The sequence below is a fragment of the Schistocerca gregaria genome, unplaced genomic scaffold (genome assembly GCF_023897955.1).
Source record: "Schistocerca gregaria isolate iqSchGreg1 unplaced genomic scaffold, iqSchGreg1.2 ptg000156l, whole genome shotgun sequence".
Lineage (NCBI taxonomy): Eukaryota > Metazoa > Arthropoda > Insecta > Orthoptera > Acrididae > Schistocerca > Schistocerca gregaria.
In genome coordinates this window covers 3990347-4010626 of record NW_026061720.1, presented here as the reverse complement: position 1 = coordinate 4010626, position 20280 = coordinate 3990347, and the positions used below count along the sequence as shown (strand labels likewise).

Here is a 20280-nt window from a genome sequence, read left to right as displayed (position 1 = left end):
AAACACTACTCTCTATGTATCAGTGAGGGTGTCTTTCAGGTTTCGTGCATTCTGTATCGAATCGTAGTTGGCCACAATGAAAGTGGCACCCATAACGTCGAAAATAGAGTACAGACACCGCTCTGAGTAAGACGAACGTGGTGTCCACCTCTAGACTTCAATGACGTTAAGCCGTGATACCTAAGACAAATCTGCACTCGATGACACCACCATAACAGCCGGTCCCCACACTTACATCTTGCTCTCCTTATGACAGTATACATCATATCAGTCTGTGACGCTGGTTTTGCAACTTCTTGCGTGCGTTTATGTTCGCCGCGACCAACACTTACCATGCACTGACCACAAAACATGGAGGAGCCGGGGCTTGAACCCGAGACCGTTCACACGCTAAGCGAACGATCTGCCAACTGAGCGACAGCTACACACACGATCAAGCCTGGCTATTCTCCATTCTTTGCGACTCTGATGTGCACGGACACGACGGTTGGTTCGTTTGTAGCGGCGAAGGTACCAGAATACAAAGGCGCGGACACGTTCATATACACAAGAGTTCCAAGTAGTTTCGATGCTCTGGTATTACGAATGCAAATTCCGTCTGTTTTGAACGTCTTAAATTGAAAGGGCGGTCACAAATTGGTCCATTTCACTCCTTGTCGACAATCACACAGCACCTGAGGTAACAAGCACATCTCGAGCCCCATTGTGCTCTCCATTGTTCATGCCAACTCAGTGTGTAAAACTCTTGTCGTCCAACTGCAAAACACTGGGACACAACAAGTTTCCGCGTCTCCATTGCACTGATCGTACTACGAAACGCTCCCCAAACTTGGCAATCACCCATGCAGATGACTTTTCCGACTTTACACGACGCTCACGCTAGTGACAGCCTTATTTACAGTTCGACGTCGCGCCAAAGCGAATGAGCACATTTCGCCTACGGCTTAGGCCGCTCTTCTAGTGTGGCTGCTCTGTGTCTGCAGGCAGCGAGGGGCTGCAAGCTTCCTGTGTTCGCACCTATATCACCTGTGCTTCCTTGTCAGAGACAGACTATCGCAAAACATACAACTCACTCCATGAATTGATTGCTACGGCATCTGTTATCAGCAGTCACAACCAGCAACACCAGTAGCAGCCGACTGCACGCAAAGAATGGGAACGTGCAGTGGGAGTTACGTGAAATCGGCGCAAGGCAGATCTTTCCGACGTAGGCTTGAGAATCTTATGGGAACATTTGTACTGTTTCTAAATTAAGTGTAGGTGTGGGAGGAGGGTGCTTCCTGCGCACGAATAAAAGCACGCTCGCCAATTGTGGATGCTAATCGTTCGCTTGTATCTGCCTACACACCTCTGCCGGTTGGGAATTATTCCACTTGCATGGCAAGGTGCGCATGTAGGTGTGATAAAAATTCTGGAGGCGCTGGGTATCGATCCCAGTACCTCTCGCACGCTAAGCGAGCGCTCTACCATCTGAGCTACGCCCAACCCCCCAATAACTAGTAGTGCTACATACAGTCATATCAACGTCACAGACCCTTGCACTCCCATTATTCCGCAGACAAACACTACTCTCTATGTATCAGTGAGGGTGTCTTTCAGGTTTCGTGCATTCTGTATCGAATCGTAGTTGGCCACAATGAAAGTGGCACCCATAACGTCGAAAATAGAGTTCAGACACCGCTCTGAGTAAGACGAACGTGGTGTCCACCTCTAGACTTCAATGACGTTAAGCCGTGATACCTAAGACAGATCTGCACTCGATGACACCACCATAATAGCCGGTCCCCACACTTACATCTTGCTCTCCTTATGACAGTATACATCATATCAGTCTGTGACGCTGGTTTTGCAACTTCTTGCGTGCGTTTATGTTCGCCGCGACCAACACTTACCATGCACTGACCACAAAACATGGAGGAGCCGGGGCTTGAACCCGAGACCGTTCACACGCTAAGCGAACGATCTGCCAACTGAGCTACAGCTACACACACGACCAAGCCTGGCTATTCTCCATTCTTTGCGACTCTGATGTGCACGGACACGATGGTTGGCTGGTTTGTAGCGGCGAAGGTACCAGAATACAAAGGCGCGGACACGTTCATATACACAAGAGTTCCAAGTAGTTTCGATGCTCTGGTATTACGAATGCAAATTCCGTCTGTTTTGAACGTCTTAAATTGAAAGGGCGGTCACAAATTGGTCCATTTCACTCCTTGTCGACAATCACACAGCACCTGAGGTAACAAGCACATCTCGAGCCCCATTGTGCTCTCCATTGTTCATGCCAACTCAGTGCCTCGCTCTTTGCTACTGTGTAAAACTCTTGTCGTCCAACTGCAAAACACTGGGACACAACAAGTTTCCGCGTCTCCATTGCACTGATCGTACTACGAAACGCTCCCCAAACTTGGCAATCACGCATGCAGATGACTTTTCCGACTTTACACGACGCTCACGCTAGTGACAGCCTTATTTACAGTTCGACGTCGCGCCAAAGCGAATGAGCACATTTCGCCTACAGCTTAGGCCGCTCTTCTAGTGTGGCTGCTCTGTGTCTGCAGGCAGCGAGGGGCTGCAAGCTTCCTGTGTTCGCACCTATATCACCTGTGCTTCCTTGTCAGAGACAGACTATCGCAAAACATACAACTCACTCCATGAATTGATTGCTACGGCATCTGTTATCAGCAGTCACAACCAGCAACACCAGTAGCAGCCGACTGCACGCAAAGAATGGGAACGTGCAGTGGGATTTACGTGAAATCGGCGCAAGGCAGATCTTTCCGACGTAGGCTTGAGAATCTTATGGGAACATTTGTACTGTTTCTAAATTAAGTGTAGGTGTGGGAGGAGGGTGCTTCCTACACACGAATAAAAGCACACTCGCCAATTGTGGATGCTAATCGTTCGCTTGTATCTGCCTACACACCTCTGCCGGTTGGGAATTATTCCACTTGCATGGCAAGGTGCGCATGTAGGTGTGATAAAAATTCTGGAGGCGCTGGGTATCGATCCCAGTACCTCTCGCACGCTAAGCCAGCGCTCTACCATGTGAGCTACGCCCACCCCCCCGATAACTAGTAGTGCTACTTACAGTCATATCAACGTCACAGACCTTTGCACTCCCATTATTCCGCAGACAAACACTACTCTCTATGTATCAGTGAGGGTGTCTTTCAGGTTTCGTGCATTCTGTATCGAATCGTAGTTGGCCACAATGAAAGTGGCACCCATAACGTCGAAAATAGAGTTCAGACACCGCTCTGAGTAAGACGAACGTGTTGTCCACCTCTAGACTTCAATGACGTTAAGCCGTGATACCTAAGACAGATCTGCACTCGATGACACCACGATAACAGCCGGTCCCCACACTTACATCTTGCTCTCCTTACGACAGTATACATCATATCAGTCTGTGACGCTGGTTTTGCAACTTCTTGCGTGCGTTTATGTTCGCCGCGACCAACACTTACCATGCACTGACCACGAAACATGGAGGAGCCGGGGCTTGAACCCGAGACCGTTCACACGCTAAGCGAACGATCTGCCAACTGAGCGACAGCTACACACACGATCAAGCCTGGCTATTCTCCATTCTTTGCGACTCTGATGTGCACGGACACGATGGTTGGTTCGTTTGTAGCGGCGAAGGTACCAGAATACAAAGGCGCGGACACGTTCATATACACAAGAGTTCCAAGTAGTTTCGATGCTCTGGTATTACGAATGCAAATTCCGTCTGTTTTCAACGTCTTAAATTGAAAGGGCGGTCACAAATTGGTCCATTTCACTCCTTGTCGACAATCACACAGCACCTGAGGTAACAAGCACATCTCGAGCCCCATTGTGCTCTCCATTGTTCATGCCAACTCAGTGCCTCGCTCTTTGCTACTGTGTAAAACTCTTGTCGTCCAACTGCAAAACACTGGGACACAACAAGTTTCCGCGTCTCCATTGCACTGATCGTACTACGAAACGCTCCCCAAACTTGGCAATCACGCATGCAGATGACTTTTCCGACTTTACACGACGCTCACGCTAGTGACAGCCTTATTTACAGTTCGACGTCGCGCCAAAGCGAATGAGCACATTTCGCCTACGGCTTAGGCCGCTCTTCTAGTGTGGCTGCTCTGTGTCTGCAGGCAGCGAGGGGCTGCAAGCTTCCTGTGTTCGCACCTATATCACCTGTGCTTCCTTGTCAGAGACAGACTATCGCAAAACATACAACTCACTCCATGAATTGATTGCTACGGCATCTGTTATCAGCAGTCACAACGAGCAACACCAGTAGCAGCCGACTGCACGCAAAGAATGGGAACGTGCAGTGGGATTTACGTGAAATCGGCGCAAGGCAGATCTTTCCGACGTAGGCTTGAGAATCTTATGGGAACATTTGTACTGTTTCTAAATTAAGTGTAGGTGTGGGAGGAGGGTGCTTCCTGCGCACGAATAAAAGCACGCTCGCCAATTGTGGATGCTAATCGTTCGCTTGTATCTGCCTACACACCTCTGCCGGTTGGGAATTATTCCACTTGCATGGCAAGGTGCGCATGTAGGTGTGATAAAAATTCTGGAGGCGCTGGGTATCGATCCCAGTACCTCTCGCACGCTAAGCGAGCGCTCTACCATCTGAGCTACGCCCACCCCCCGATAACTAGTAGTGCTACATACAGTCATATCAACGTCACAGACCCTTGCACTCCCATTATTCCGGAGACAAACGCTACTCTCTATGTATCAGTGAGGGTGTCTTTCAGGTTTCGTGCATTCTGTATCGAATCGTAGTTGGCCACAATGAAAGTGGCACCCATAACGTCGAAAATAGAGTTCAGACACCGCTCTGAGTAAGACGAACGTGGTGTCCACCTCTAGACTTCAATGACGTTAAGCCGTGATACCTAAGACAGATCTGCACTCGATGACACCACGATAACAGCCGGTCCCCACACTTACATCTTGCTCTCCTTATGACAGTATACATCATATCAGTCTGTGACGCTGGTTTTGCAACTTCTTGCGTGCGTTTATGTTCGCCGCGACCAACACTTACCATGCACTGACCACAAAACATGGAGGAGCCGGGGCTTGAACCCGAGACCGTTCACACGCTAAGCGAACGATCTGCCAACTGAGCGACAGCTACACACACGATCAAGCCTGGCTATTCTCCATTCTTTGCGACTCTGATGTGCACGGACACGATGGTTGGTTGGTTTGTAGCGGCGAAGGTACCAGAATACAAAGGCGCGGACACGTTCATACACACAAGAGTTCCAAGTAGTTTCGATGCTCTGGTATTACGAATGCAAATTCCGTCTGTTTTGAACGTCTTAAATTGAAAAGGCCGGTCACAAATTGGTCCATTTCACTCCTTGTCGACAATCACACAGCACCTGAGGTAACAAGCACATCTCGAGCCCCATTGTGCTCTCCATTGTTCATGCCAACTCAGTGTGTAAAACTCTTGTCGTCCAACTGCAAAACACTGGGACACAACAAGTTTCCGCCTCTCCATTGCACTGATCGTACTACGAAACGCTCCGCAAACTTGGCAATCACCCATGCAGATGACTTTTCCGACTTTACACGACGCTCACGCTAGTGACAGCCTTATTTACAGTTCGACGTCGCGCCAAAGCGAATGAGCACATTTCGCCTACGGCTTAGGCCGCTCTTCTAGTGTGGCTGCTCTGTGTCTGCAGGCAGCGAGGGTCTGCAAGCTTCCTGTGTTCGCACCTATATCACCTGTGCTTCCTTGTCAGAGACAGACTATCGCAAAACATACAACTCACTCCATGAATTGATTGCTACGGCATCTGTTATCAGCAGTCACAACGAGCAACACCAGTAGCAGCCGACTGCAAGCAAAGAATGGGAACGTGCAGTGGGATTTACGTGAAATCGGCGCAAGGCAGATCTTTCCGACGTAGGCTTGAGAATCTTATGGGAACATTTGTACTGTTTCTAAATTAAGTGTAGGTGTGGGAGGTGGGTGCTTCCTGCGCACGAATAAAAGCACGCTCGCCAATTGTGGATGCTAATCGTTCGCTTGTATCTGCCTACACACCTCTGCCGGTGGGGAATTATTCCACTTGCATGGCAAGGTGCGCATGTAGGTGTGATAAAAATTCTGGAGGCGCTGGGTATCGATCCCAATACCTCTCGCACGCTAAGCGAGCGCTCTACCATCTGAGCTACGCCCACTCCCCCGATAACTAGTAGTGCTACATACAGTCATATCAACGTCACAGACCCTTGCACTCCCATTATTCCGCAGACAAACACTACTCTCTATGTATCAGTGAGGGTGTCTTTCAGGTTTCGTGCATTCTGTATCGAATCGTAGTTGGCCACAATGAAAGTGGCACCCATAACGTCGAAAATAGAGTTCAGACACCGCTCTGAGTAAGACGAACGTGTTGTCCACCTCTAGACTTCAATGACGTTAAGCCGTGATACCTAAGACAGATCTGCACTCGATGACACCACCATAACAGCCGGTCCCCACACTTACATCTTGCTCTCCTTATGACAGTATACATCATATCAGTCTGTGACGCTGGTTTTGCAACTTCTTGCGTGCGTTTATGTTCGCCGGGACCAACACTTACCATGCACTGACCACAAAACATGGAGGAGCCGGGGCTTGAACCCGAGACCGTTCACACGCTAAGCGAACGATCTGCCAACTGAGCGACAGCTACACACACGATCAAGCCTGGCTATTCTCCATTCTTTGCGACTCTGATGTGCACGGACACGATGGTTGGTTGGTTTGTAGCGGCGAAGGTACCAGAATACAAAGGCGCGGACACGTTCATATACACAAGAGTTCCAAGTAGTTTCGATGCTCTGGTATTACGAATGCAAATTCCGTCTGTTTTGAACGTCTTAAATTGAAAGGGCGGTCACAAATTGGTCCATTTCACTCCTTGTCGACAATCACACAGCACCTGAGGTAACAAGCACATCTCGAGCCCCATTGTGCTCTCCATTGTTAATGCCAACTCAGTGTGTAAAACTCTTGTCGTCCAACTGCAAAACACTGGGACACAACAAGTTTCCGCGTCTCCATTGCACTGATCGTACTACGAAACGCTCCCCAAACTTGGCAATCACCCATGCAGATGACTTTTCCGACTTTACACGACGCTCACGCTAGTGACAGCCTTATTTACAGTTCGACGTCGCGCCAAAGCGAATGAGCACATTTCGCCTACGGCTTAGGCCGCTCTTCTAGTGTGGCTGCTCTGTGTCTGCAGGCAGCGAGGGGCTGCAAGCTTCCTGTGTTCGCACCTATATCACCTGTGCTTCCTTGTCAGAGACAGACTATCGCAAAACATACAACTCACTCCATGAATTGATTGCTACGGCATCTGTTATCAGCAGTCACAACGAGCAACACCAGTAGCAGCCGACTGCACGCAAAGAATGGGAACGTGCAGTGGGATTTACGTAAAATCGGCGCAAGGCAGATCTTTCCGACTTAGGCTTGAGAATCCTATGGGAACATTTGTACTGTTTCTAAATTAAGTGTAGGTGTGGGAGGAGGGTGCTTCCTGCACACGAATAAAAGCACGCTCGCCAATTGTGGATGCTAATCGTTCGCTTGTATCTGCCTACACACCTCTGCCGGTTGGGAATTATTCCACTTGCATGGCAAGGTGCGCATGTAGGTGTGATAAAAATTCAGGAGGCGCTGGGTATCGATCCTAGTACCTCTCGCACGCTAAGCGAGCGCTCTACCATCTGAGCTACGCCCACCCCCCCGATAACTAGTAGTGCTACATACAGTCATATCAACGTCACAGACCCTTGCACTCCCATTATTCCGCAGACAAACGCTACACTCTATGTATCAGTGAGGGTGTCTTTCAGGTTTCGTGCATTCTGTATCGAATCGTAGTTGGCCACAATGAAAGTGGCACCCATAACGTCGAAAATAGAGTTCACACACCGCTCTGAGTAAGACGAACGTGTTGTCCACCTCTAGACTTCAATGACGTTAAGCCGTGATACCTAAGACAGATCTGCACTCGATGACACCACCATAACAGCCGGTCCCCACACTTACATCTTGCTCTCCTTATGACAGTATACATCATATCAGTCTGTGACGCTGGTTTTGCAACTTCTTGCGTGCGTTTATGTTCGCCGCGACTAACACTTACCATGCACTGACCACAAAACATGGAGGAGCCGGGGCTTGAACCCGAGACCGTTCACACGCTAAGCGAACGAACTGCCAACTGAGCTACAGCTACACACGCGACCAAGCCTGGCTATTCTCCATTCTTTGCGACTCTGATGTGCACGGACACGATGGTTGGTTGGTTTGTAGCGGCGAAGGTACCAGAATACAAAGGCGCGGACACGTTCATATACACAAGAGTTCAACACGCGATCTAGTGTCTGGTATTACGAATGCAAATTCCGTCTGTTTTGAACGTCTTAAATTGAAAGGGCGGTCACAAATTGGTCCATTTCACTCCTTGTCGACAATCACACAGTACCTGAGGTAACAAGCACATCTCGAGCCCCATTGTGCTCTCCATTGTTCATGCCAACTCAGTGTGTAAACCTCTTGTCGTCCAACTGCAAAACACTGGGACACAACAAGTTTCCGCGTCTCCATTGCACTGATCGTACTACGAAACGCTCCCCAAACTTGGCAGTCACCCATGCAGATGACTTTTCCGACTTTACACGACGCTCACGCTAGTGACAGCCTTATTTACAGTTCGACGTCGCGCCAAAGCGAATGAGCACATTTCGCCTACAGCTTAGGCCGCTCTTCTAGTGTGGCTGCTCTGTGTCTGCAGGCAGCGAGGGGCTGCAAGCTTCCTGTGTTCGCACCTATATCACCTGTGCTTCCTTGTCAGAGACAGACTATCGCAAAACATACAACTCACTCCATGAATTGATTGCTACGGCATCTGTTATCAGCAGTCACAACCAGCAACACCAGTAGCAGCCGACTGCACGCAAAGAATGGGAACGTGCAGTGGGATTTACGTGAAATCGGCGCAAGGCAGATCTTTCCGACGTATGCTTGAGAATCTTATGGGAACATTTGTACTGTTTCTAAATTAAGTGTAGGTGTGGTAGGAGGGTGCTTCCTACACACGAATAAAAGCACGCTCGCCAATTGTGGATGCTAATCGTTCGCTTGTATCTGCCTACACACCTCTGCCGGTTGGGAATTATTCCACTTGCATGGCAAGGTGCGCATGTAGGTGTGATAAAAATTCTGGAGGCGCTGGGTATCGATCCCAGTACCTCTCGCACGCTAAGCGAGCGCTCTACCATCTGAGCTACGCCCACCCCCCCGATAACTAGTAGTGCTACATACAGTCATATCAACGTCACAGACCCTTGCACTCCCATTATTCCGCAGACAAACACTACTCTCTATGTATCAGTGAGGGTGTCTTTCAGGTTTCGTGCATTCTGTATCGAATCGTAGTTGGCCACAATGAAAGTGGCACCCATAACGTCGAAAATAGAGTTCAGACACCGCTCTGAGTAAGACGAACGTGTTGTCCACCTCTAGACTTCAATGACGTTAAGCCGTGATACCTAAGACAGATCTGCACTCGATGACACCACCATAACAGCCGGTCCCCACACTTACATCTTGCTCTCCTTATGACAGTATACATCATATCAGTCTGTGACGCTGGTTTTGCAACTTCTTGCGTGCGTTTATGTTCGCCGGGACCAACACTTACCATGCACTGACCACAAAACATGGAGGAGCCGGGGCTTGAACCCGAGACCGTTCACACGCTAAGCGAACGATCTGCCAACTGAGCGACAGCTACACACACGATCAAGCCTGGCTATTCTCCATTCTTTGCGACTCTGATGTGCACGGACACGATGGTTGGTTCGTTTGTAGCGGCGAAGGTACCAGAATACAAAGGCGCGGACACGTTCATATACACAAGAGTTCCAAGTAGTTTCGATGCTCTGGTATTACGAATGCAAATTCCGTCTGTTTTGAACGTCTTAAATTGAAAGGGCGGTCACAAATTGGTCCATTTCACTCCTTGTCGACAATCACACAGCACCTGAGGTAACAAGCACATCTCGAGCCCCATTGTGCTCTCCATTGTTAATGCCAACTCAGTGTGTAAAACTCTTGTCGTCCAACTGCAAAACACTGGGACACAACAAGTTTCCGCGTCTCCATTGCACTGATCGTACTACGAAACGCTCCCCAAACTTGGCAATCACCCATGCAGATGACTTTTCCGACTTTACACGACGCTCACGCTAGTGACAGCCTTATTTACAGTTCGACGTCGCGCCAAAGCGAATGAGCACATTTCGCCTACGGCTTAGGCCGCTCTTCTAGTGTGGCTGCTCTGTGTCTGCAGGCAGCGAGGGGCTGCAAGCTTCCTGTGTTCGCACCTATATCACCTGTGCTTCCTTGTCAGAGACAGACTATCGCAAAACATACAACTCACTCCATGAATTGATTGCTACGGCATCTGTTATCAGCAGTCACAACGAGCAACACCAGTAGCAGCCGACTGCACGCAAAGAATGGGAACGTGCAGTGGGATTTACGTAAAATCGGCGCAAGGCAGATCTTTCCGACTTAGGCTTGAGAATCCTATGGGAACATTTGTACTGTTTCTAAATTAAGTGTAGGTGTGGGAGGAGGGTGCTTCCTGCACACGAATAAAAGCACGCTCGCCAATTGTGGATGCTAATCGTTCGCTTGTATCTGCCTACACACCTCTGCCGGTTGGGAATTATTCCACTTGCATGGCAAGGTGCGCATGTAGGTGTGATAAAAATTCAGGAGGCGCTGGGTATCGATCCTAGTACCTCTCGCACGCTAAGCGAGCGCTCTACCATCTGAGCTACGCCCACCCCCCCGATAACTAGTAGTGCTACATACAGTCATATCAACGTCACAGACCCTTGCACTCCCATTATTCCGCAGACAAACGCTACACTCTATGTATCAGTGAGGGTGTCTTTCAGGTTTCGTGCATTCTGTATCGAATCGTAGTTGGCCACAATGAAAGTGGCACCCATAACGTCGAAAATAGAGTTCACACACCGCTCTGAGTAAGACGAACGTGTTGTCCACCTCTAGACTTCAATGACGTTAAGCCGTGATACCTAAGACAGATCTGCACTCGATGACACCACCATAACAGCCGGTCCCCACACTTACATCTTGCTCTCCTTATGACAGTATACATCATATCAGTCTGTGACGCTGGTTTTGCAACTTCTTGCGTGCGTTTATGTTCGCCGCGACCAACACTTACCATGCACTGACCACAAAACATGGAGGAGCCGGGGCTTGAACCCGAGACCGTTCACACGCTAAGCGAACGAACTGCCAACTGAGCTACAGCTACACACGCGACCAAGCCTGGCTATTCTCCATTCTTTGCGACTCTGATGTGCACGGACACGATGGTTGGTTGGTTTGTAGCGGCGAAGGTACCAGAATACAAAGGCGCGGACACGTTCATATACACAAGAGTTCCAAGTAGTTTCGATGCTCTGGTATTACGAATGCAAATTCCGTCTGTTTTGAACGTCTTAAATTGAAAGGGCGGTCACAAATTGGTCCATTTCACTCCTTGTCGACAATCACACAGTACCTGAGGTAACAAGCACATCTCGAGCCCCATTGTGCTCTCCATTGTTCATGCCAACTCAGTGTGTAAACCTCTTGTCGTCCAACTGCAAAACACTGGGACACAACAAGTTTCCGCGTCTCCATTGCACTGATCGTACTACGAAACGCTCCCCAAACTTGGCAGTCACCCATGCAGATGACTTTTCCGACTTTACACGACGCTCACGCTAGTGACAGCCTTATTTACAGTTCGACGTCGCGCCAAAGCGAATGAGCACATTTCGCCTACAGCTTAGGCCGCTCTTCTAGTGTGGCTGCTCTGTGTCTGCAGGCAGCGAGGGGCTGCAAGCTTCCTGTGTTCGCACCTATATCACCTGTGCTTCCTTGTCAGAGACAGACTATCGCAAAACATACAACTCACTCCATGAATTGATTGCTACGGCATCTGTTATCAGCAGTCACAACCAGCAACACCAGTAGCAGCCGACTGCACGCAAAGAATGGGAACGTGCAGTGGGATTTACGTGAAATCGGCGCAAGGCAGATCTTTCCGACGTATGCTTGAGAATCTTATGGGAACATTTGTACTGTTTCTAAATTAAGTGTAGGTGTGGTAGGAGGGTGCTTCCTACACACGAATAAAAGCACGCTCGCCAATTGTGGATGCTAATCGTTCGCTTGTATCTGCCTACACACCTCTGCCGGTTGGGAATTATTCCACTTGCATGGCAAGGTGCGCATGTAGGTGTGATAAAAATTCTGGAGGCGCTGGGTATCGATCCCAGTACCTCTCGCACGCTAAGCGAGCGCTCTACCATCTGAGCTACGCCCACCCCCCCGATAACTAGTAGTGCTACATACAGTCATATCAACGTCACAGACCCTTGCACTCCCATTATTCCGCAGACAAACACTACTCTCTATGTATCAGTGAGGGTGTCTTTCAGGTTTCGTGCAGTCTGTATCGAATCGTAGTTGGCCACAATGAAAGTGGCACCCATAACGTCGAAAATAGAGTTCAGACACCGCTCTGAGTATGACGAACGTGTTGTCCACCTCTAGACTTCAATGACGTTAAGCCGTGATACCTAAGACAGATCTGCACTCGATGACACCACGATACCAGCCGGTCCCCACACTTACATCTTGCTCTCCTTATGACAGTATACATCATATCAGTCTGTGACGCTGGTTTTGCAACTTCTTGCGTGCGTTTATGTTCGCCGCGACCAACACTTACCATGCACTGACCACAAAACATGGAGGAGCCGGGGCTTGAACCCGAGACCGTTCACACGCTAAGCGAACGATCTGCCAACTGAGCTACAGCTACACACACGACCAAGCCTGGCTATTCTCCAATCTTTGCGACTCTGATGTGCACGGACACGATGGTTGGTTGGTTTGTAGCGGCGAAGGTACCAGAATACAAAGGCGCGGACACGTTCATATACACAAGAGTTCCAAGTAGTTTCGATGCTCTGGTATTACGAATGCAAATTCCGTCTGTTTTGAACGTCTTAAATTGAAAGGGCGGTCACAAATTGGTCCATTTCACTCCTTGTCGACAATCACACAGCACCTGAGGTAACAAGCACATCTCGAGCCCCATTGTGCTCTCCATTGTTCATGCCAACTCAGTGCCTCGCTCTTTGCTACTGTGTAAAACTCTTGTCGTCCAACTGCAAAACACTGGGACACAACAAGTTTCCGCGTCTCCATTGCACTGATCGTACTACGAAACGCTCCCCAAACTTGGCAATCACCCATGCAGATGACTTTTCCGACTTTACACGACGCTCACGCTAGTGACAGCCTTATTTACAGTTCGACGTCGCGCCAAAGCGAATGAGCACATTTCGCCTACGCCTTAGGCCGCTCTTCTAGTGTGGCTGCTCTGTGTCTGCAGGCAGCGAGGGGCTGCAAGCTTCCTGTGTTCGCAACTATATCACCTGTGCTTCCTTGTCAGAGACAGACTATCGCAAAACATACAACTCACTCCATGAATTGATTGCTACGGCATCTGTTATCAGCAGTCACAACCAGCAACACCAGTAGCAGCCGACTGCACGCAAAGAATGGGAACGTGCAGTGGGATTTACGTGAAATCGGCGCAAGGCAGATCTTTCCGACGTATGCTTGAGAATCTTATGGGTACATTTGTACTGTTTCTAAATTAAGTGTAGGTGTGGTAGGAGGGTGCTTCCTACACACGAATAAAAGCACGCTCGCCAATTGTGGATGCTAATCGTTCGCTTGTATCTGCCTACACACCTCTGCCGGTTGGGAATTATTCCACTTGCATGGCAAGGTGCGCATGTAGGTGTGATAAAAATTCTGGAGGCGCTGGGTATCGATCCCAGTACCTCTCGCACGCTAAGCGAGCGCTCTACCATCTGAGCTACGCCCACCCCCCCGATAACTAGTAGTGCTACATACAGTCATATCAACGTCACAGACCCTTGCACTCCCATTATTCCGCAGACAAACACTACTCTCTATGTATCAGTGAGGGTGTCTTTCAGGTTTCGTGCATTCTGTATCTAATCGTAGTTGGCCACAATGAAAGTGGCACCCATAACGTCGAAAATAGAGTTCACACACCGCTCTGAGTAAGACGAACGTGTTGTCCACCTCTAGACTTCAATGACGTTAAGCCGTGATACCTAAGACAGATCTGCACTCGATGACACCACCATAACAGCCGGTCCCCACACTTACATCTTGCTCTCCTTATGACAGTATACATCATATCAGTCTGTGACGCTGGTTTTGCAACTTCTTGCGTGCGTTTATGTTCGCCGCGACCAACACTTACCATGCACTGACCACAAAACATGGAGGAGCCGGGGCTTGAACCCGAGATCGTTCACACGCTAAGCGAACGATCTGCCAACTGAGCGACAGCTACACACACGATCAAGCCTGGCTATTCTCCATTCTTTGCGACTCTGATGTGCACGGACACGATGGTTGGTTGGTTTGTAGCGGCGAAGGTACCAGAATACAAAGGCGCGGACACGTTCATATACACAAGAGTTCCAAGTAGTTTCGATGCTCTGGTATTACGAATGCAAATTCCGTCTGTTTTGAACGTCTTAAATTGAAAGGGCGGTCACAAATTGGTCCATTTCACTCCTTGTCGACAATCACACAGCACCTGAGGTAACAAGCACATCTCGAGCCCCATTGTGCTCTCCATTGTTCATGCCAACTCAGTGCCTCGCTCTTTGCTACTGTGTAAAACTCTTGTCGTCCAACTGCAAAACACTGGGACACAACAAGTTTCCGCGTCTCCATTGCACTGATCGTACTACGAAACGCTCCCCAAACTTGGCAATCACGCATGCAGATGACTTTTCCGACTTTACACGACGCTCACGCTAGTGACAACCTTATTTACAGTTCGACGTCGCGCCAAAGCGAATGAGCACATTTCGCCTACGGCTTAGGCCGCTCTTCTAGTGTGGCTGCTCTGTGTCTGCTGGCAGCGAGGGGCTGCAAGCTTCCTGTGTTCGCACCTATATCACCTGTGCTTCCTTGTCAGAGACAGACTATCGCAAAACATACAACTCACTCCATGAATTGATTGCTACGGCATCTGTTATCAGCAGTCACAACCAGCAACACCAGTAGCAGCCGACTGCACGCAAAGAATGGGAACGTGCAGTGGGATTTACGTGAAATCGGCGCAAGGCAGATCTTTCCGACGTAGGCTTGAGAATCTTATGGGAACATTTGTACTGTTTCTAAATTAAGTGTAGGTGTGGGAGGAGGGTGCTTCCTACGCACGAATAAAAGCACGCTCGCCAATTGTGGATGCTAATCGTTCGCTTGTATCTGCCTACACACCTCTGCCGGTTGGGAATTATTCCACTTGCATGGCAAGGTGCGCATGTAGGTGTGATAAAAATTCTGGAGGCGCTGGGTATCGATCCCAGTACCTCTCGCACGCTAAGCGAGACCTCTACCATCTGAGCTACGCCCACCACCCCGATAACTAGTAGTGCTACATACAGTCATATCAACGTCACAGACCCTTGCACTCCCATTATTCCGCAGACAAACACTACTCTCTATGTATCAGTGAGGGTGTCTTTCAGGTTTCGTGCATTCTGTATCGAATCGTAGTTGGCCACAATGAAAGTGGCACCCATAACGTCGAAAATAGAGTTCAGACACCGCTCTGAGTAAGACGAACGTGTTGTCCACCTCTAGACTTCAATGACGTTAAGCCGTGATACCTAAGACAGATCTGCACTCGATGACACCACCATAACAGCCCGTCCCCACACTTACATCTTGCTCTCCTTATGACAGTATACATCATATCAGTCTGTGACGCTGGTTTTGCAACTTCTTGCGTGCGTTTATGTTCGCCGCGACCAACACTTACCATGCACTGACCACAAAACATGGAGGAGCCGGGGCTTGAACCCGAGACCGTTCACACGCTAAGCGAACGATCTGCCAACTGAGCGACAGCTACACACACGATCAAGCCTGGCTATTCTCCATTCTTTGCGACTCTGATGTGCACGGACACGATGGTTGGTTCGTTTGTAGCGGCGAAGGTACCAGAATACAAAGGCGCGGACACGTTCATATACACAAGAGTTCCAAGTAGTTTCGATGCTCTGGTATTACGAATGCAAATTCCGTCTGTTTTGAACGTCTTAAATTGAAAGGGCGGTCACAAATTGGTCCATTTCACTCCTTGTCGACAATCACACAGCACCTGAGGTAACAAGCACATCTCGAGCCCCATTGTGCTCTCCATTGTTCATGCCAACTCAGTGTGCAAAACTCTTGTCGTCCAACTGCAAAACACTGGGACACAACAAGTTTCCGCGTCTCCATTGCACTGATCGTACTACGAAACGCTCCCCAAACTTGGCAATCACCCATGCAGATGACTTTTCCGACTTTACACGACGCTCACGCTAGTGACAGCCTTATTTACAGTTCGACGTCGCGCCAAAGCGAATGAGCACATTTCGCCTACGGCTTAGGCCGCTCTTCTAGTGTGGCTGCTCTGTGTCTGCAGGCAGCGAGGGGCTGCAAGCTTCCTGTGTTCGCACCTATATCACCTGTGCTTCCTTGTCAGAGACAGACTATCGCAAAACATACAACTCACTCCATGAATTGATTGCTACGGCATCTGTTATCAGCAGTCACAACCAGCAACACCAGTAGCAGCCGACTGCACGCAAAGAATGGGAACGTGCAGTGGGATTTACGTGAAATCGGCGCAAGGCAGATCTTTCCGACGTAGGCTTGAGAATCTTATGGGAACATTTGTACTGTTTCTAAATTAAGTGTAGGTGTGGGAGGAGGGTGCTTCCTGCGCACGAATAAAAGCACGCTCGCCAATTGTGGATGCTAATCGTTCGCTTGTATCTGCCTACACACCTCTGCCGGTTGGGAATTATTCCACTTGCATGGCAAGGTGCGCATGTAGGTGTGATAAAAATTCTGGAGGCGCTGGGTATCGATCCCAGTACCTCTCGCACGCTAAGCGAGCGCTCTACCATCTGAGCTACGCCCACCCCCCCCGATAACTAGTAGTGCTACATACAGTCATATCAACGTCACAGACCCTTGCACTCCCATTATTCCGCAGACAAACACTACTCTCTATGTATCAGTGAGGGTGTCTTTCAGGTTTCGTGCATTCTGTATCGAATCGTAGTTGGCCACAATGAAAGTGGCACCCATAACGTCGAAAATAGAGTTCAGACACCGCTCTGAGTAAGACGAACGTGTTGTCCACCTCTAGACTTCAATGACGTTAAGCCGTGATACCTAAGACAGATCTGCACTCGATGACACCACCATAACAGCCCGTCCCCACACTTACATCTTGCTCTCATTATGACAGTATACATCATATCACTCTGTGACGCTGGTTTTGCAACTTCTTGCGTGCGTTTATGTTCGCCGCGACCAACACTTACCATGCACTGACCACAAAACATGGAGGAGCCGGGGCTTGAACCCGAGACCGTTCACACGCTAAGCGAACGATCTGCCAACTGAGCGACAGCTACACACACGATCAAGCCTGGCTATTCTCCATTCTTTGCGACTCTGATGTGCACGGACACGATGGTTGGTTCGTTTGTAGCGGCGAAGGTACCAGAATACAAAGGCGCGGACACGTTCATATACACAAGAGTTCCAAGTAGTTTCGATGCTCTGGTATTACGAATGCAAATTCCGTCTGTTTTGAACGTCTTAAATTGAAAGGGCGGTCACAAATTGGTCCATTTCACTCCTTGTCGACAATCACACAGCACCTGAGGTAACAAGCACATCTCGAGCCCCATTGTGCTCTCCATTGTTCATGCCAACTCAGTGTGTAAACCTCTTGTCGTCCAACTGCAAAACACTGGGACACAACAAGTTTCCGCGTCTCCATTGCACTGATCGTACTACGAAACGCTCCCCAAACTTGGCAATCACCCATGCAGATGACTTTTCCGACTTTACACGACGCTCACGCTAGTGACAGCCTTATTTACAGTTCGACGTCGCGCCAAAGCGAATGAGCACATTTCGCCTACGCCTTAGGCCGCTCTTCTAGTGTGGCTGCTCTGTGTCTGCAGGCAGCGAGGGGCTGCAAGCTTCCTGTGTTCGCACCTATATCACCTGTGCTTCCTTGTCAGAGACAGACTATCGCAAAACATACAACTCACTCCATGAATTGATTGCTACGGCATCTGTTATCAGCAGTCACAACCAGCAACACCAGTAGCAGCCGACTGCACGCAAAGAATGGGAACGTGCAGTGGGATTTACGTGAAATCGGCGCAAGGCAGATCTTTCCGACGTAGGCTTGAGAATCTTATGGGAACATTTCTACTGTTTCTAAATTAAGTGTAGGTGTGGGAGGAGGGTGCTTCCTGCGCACGAATAAAAGCACGCTCGCCAATTGTGGATGCTAATCGTTCGCTTGTATCTGCCTACACACCTCTGCCGGTTGGGAATTATTCCACTTGCATGGCAAGGTGCGCATGTAAGTGTGATAAAAATTCTGGAGGCGCTGGGTATAGATCCCAGTACCTCTCGCACGCTAAGCGAGCGCTCTACCATCTGAGCTACGCCCACCCCCCCCGATAACTAGTAGTGCTACATACAGTCATATCAACGTCACAGACCCTTGCACTCCCATTATTCCGCAGACAAACACTACTCTCTATGTATCAGTGAGGGTGTCTTTCAGGTTTCGTGCATTCTGTATCGAATCGTAGTTGGCCACAATGAAAGTGGCACCCATAACGTCGAAAATAGAGTTCAGACACCGCTCTGAGTAAGACGAACGTGTTGTCCACCTCTAGACTTCAATGACGTTAAGCCGTGATACCTAAGACAGATCTGCACTCGATGACACCACCATAACAGCCGGTCCCCACACTTACATCTTGCTCTCCTTATGACAGTATACATCATATCAGTCTGTGACGCTGGTTTTGCAACTTCTTGCGTGCGTTTATGTTCGCCGCGACCAACACTTACCATGCACTGACCACAAAACATGGAGGAGCCGGGGCTTGAACCCGAGACCGTTCACACGCTAAGCGAACGATCTGCCAACTGAGCGACAGCTACACACACGATCAAGCCTGGCTATTCTCCATTCTTTGCGACTCTGATGTGCACGGACACGATGGTTGGTTGGTTTGTAGCGGCGAAGGTACCAGAATACAAAGGCGCGGACACGTTCATATACACAAGAGTTCCAAGTAGTTTCGATGCTCTGGTATTACGAATGCAAATTCCGTCTGTTTTGAACGTCTTAAATTGAAAGGGCGGTCACAAATTGGTCCATTTCACTCCTTGTCGACAATCACCCAGCACCTGAGGTAACAAGCACATCTCGAGCCCCATTGTGCTCTCCATTGTTCATGCCAACTCAGTGTGTAAACCTCTTGTCGTCCAACTGCAAAACACTGGGACACAACAAGTTTCCGCGTCTCCATTGCACTGATCGTACTACGAAACGCTCCCCAAACTTGGCAATCACCCATGCAGATGACTTTTCCGACTTTACACGACGCTCACGCTAGTGACAGCCTTATTTACAGTTCGACGTCGCGCCAAAGCGAATGAGCACATTTCGCCTACGGCTTAGGCCGCTCTTCTAGTGTGGCTGCTCTGTGTCTGCAGGCAGCGAGGGGCTGCAAGCTTCCTGTGTTCGCACCTATATCACCTGTGCTTCCTTGTCAGAGACAGACTATCGCAAAACATACAACTCACTCCATGAATTGATTGCTACGGCATCTGTTATCAGCCGTCACAACCAGCAACACCAGTAGCAGCCGACTGCACGCAAAGAATGGGATCGTGCAGTGGGATTTACGTGAAATCGGCGCAAGGCAGATCTTTCCGACTTAGGCTTGAGAATCTTATGGGAACATTTCTACTGTTTCTAAATTAAGTGTAGGTGTGGGAGGAGGGTGCTTCCTGCGCACGAATAAAAGCACGCTCGCCAATTGTGGATGCTAATCGTTCGCTTGTATCTGCCTACACACCTCTGCCGGTTGGGAATTATTCCACTTGCATGGCAAGGTGCGCATGTAGGTGTGATAAAAATTCTGGAGGCGCTGGGTATCGATCCCAGTACCTCTCGCACGCTAAGCGAGCGCTCTACCATCTGAGCTACGCCCACC

At 49.3% G+C, this 20280-nt stretch overlaps 7 non-coding genes across 7 annotated transcripts; all 7 read right to left on the bottom strand.

Moving 5' to 3' along the window:
- Positions 1-1412: 1412 nt before the first annotated feature.
- On the bottom strand, positions 1413-1489 carry Trnaa-agc (transfer RNA alanine (anticodon AGC)). The gene has a single exon. It is a non-coding gene; the product is annotated as a tRNA-Ala (tRNA).
- Positions 1490-4568: 3079 nt separating this feature from the next.
- Positions 4569-4642, bottom strand: Trnaa-agc (transfer RNA alanine (anticodon AGC)). The gene has a single exon. It is a non-coding gene; the product is annotated as a tRNA-Ala (tRNA).
- A 4606-nt stretch (positions 4643-9248) lies between these two features.
- Positions 9249-9322, bottom strand: Trnaa-agc (transfer RNA alanine (anticodon AGC)). Its single transcript has one exon. It is a non-coding gene; the product is annotated as a tRNA-Ala (tRNA).
- A 3046-nt stretch (positions 9323-12368) lies between these two features.
- Trnaa-agc (transfer RNA alanine (anticodon AGC)) lies at positions 12369-12442 on the bottom strand. Its single transcript has one exon. It is a non-coding gene; the product is annotated as a tRNA-Ala (tRNA).
- A 1504-nt stretch (positions 12443-13946) lies between these two features.
- On the bottom strand, positions 13947-14020 carry Trnaa-agc (transfer RNA alanine (anticodon AGC)). Its single transcript has one exon. It is a non-coding gene; the product is annotated as a tRNA-Ala (tRNA).
- Positions 14021-17084: 3064 nt separating this feature from the next.
- Trnaa-agc (transfer RNA alanine (anticodon AGC)) lies at positions 17085-17158 on the bottom strand. Its single transcript has one exon. It is a non-coding gene; the product is annotated as a tRNA-Ala (tRNA).
- Positions 17159-20206: 3048 nt separating this feature from the next.
- Trnaa-agc (transfer RNA alanine (anticodon AGC)) lies at positions 20207-20280 on the bottom strand. Its single transcript has one exon. It is a non-coding gene; the product is annotated as a tRNA-Ala (tRNA).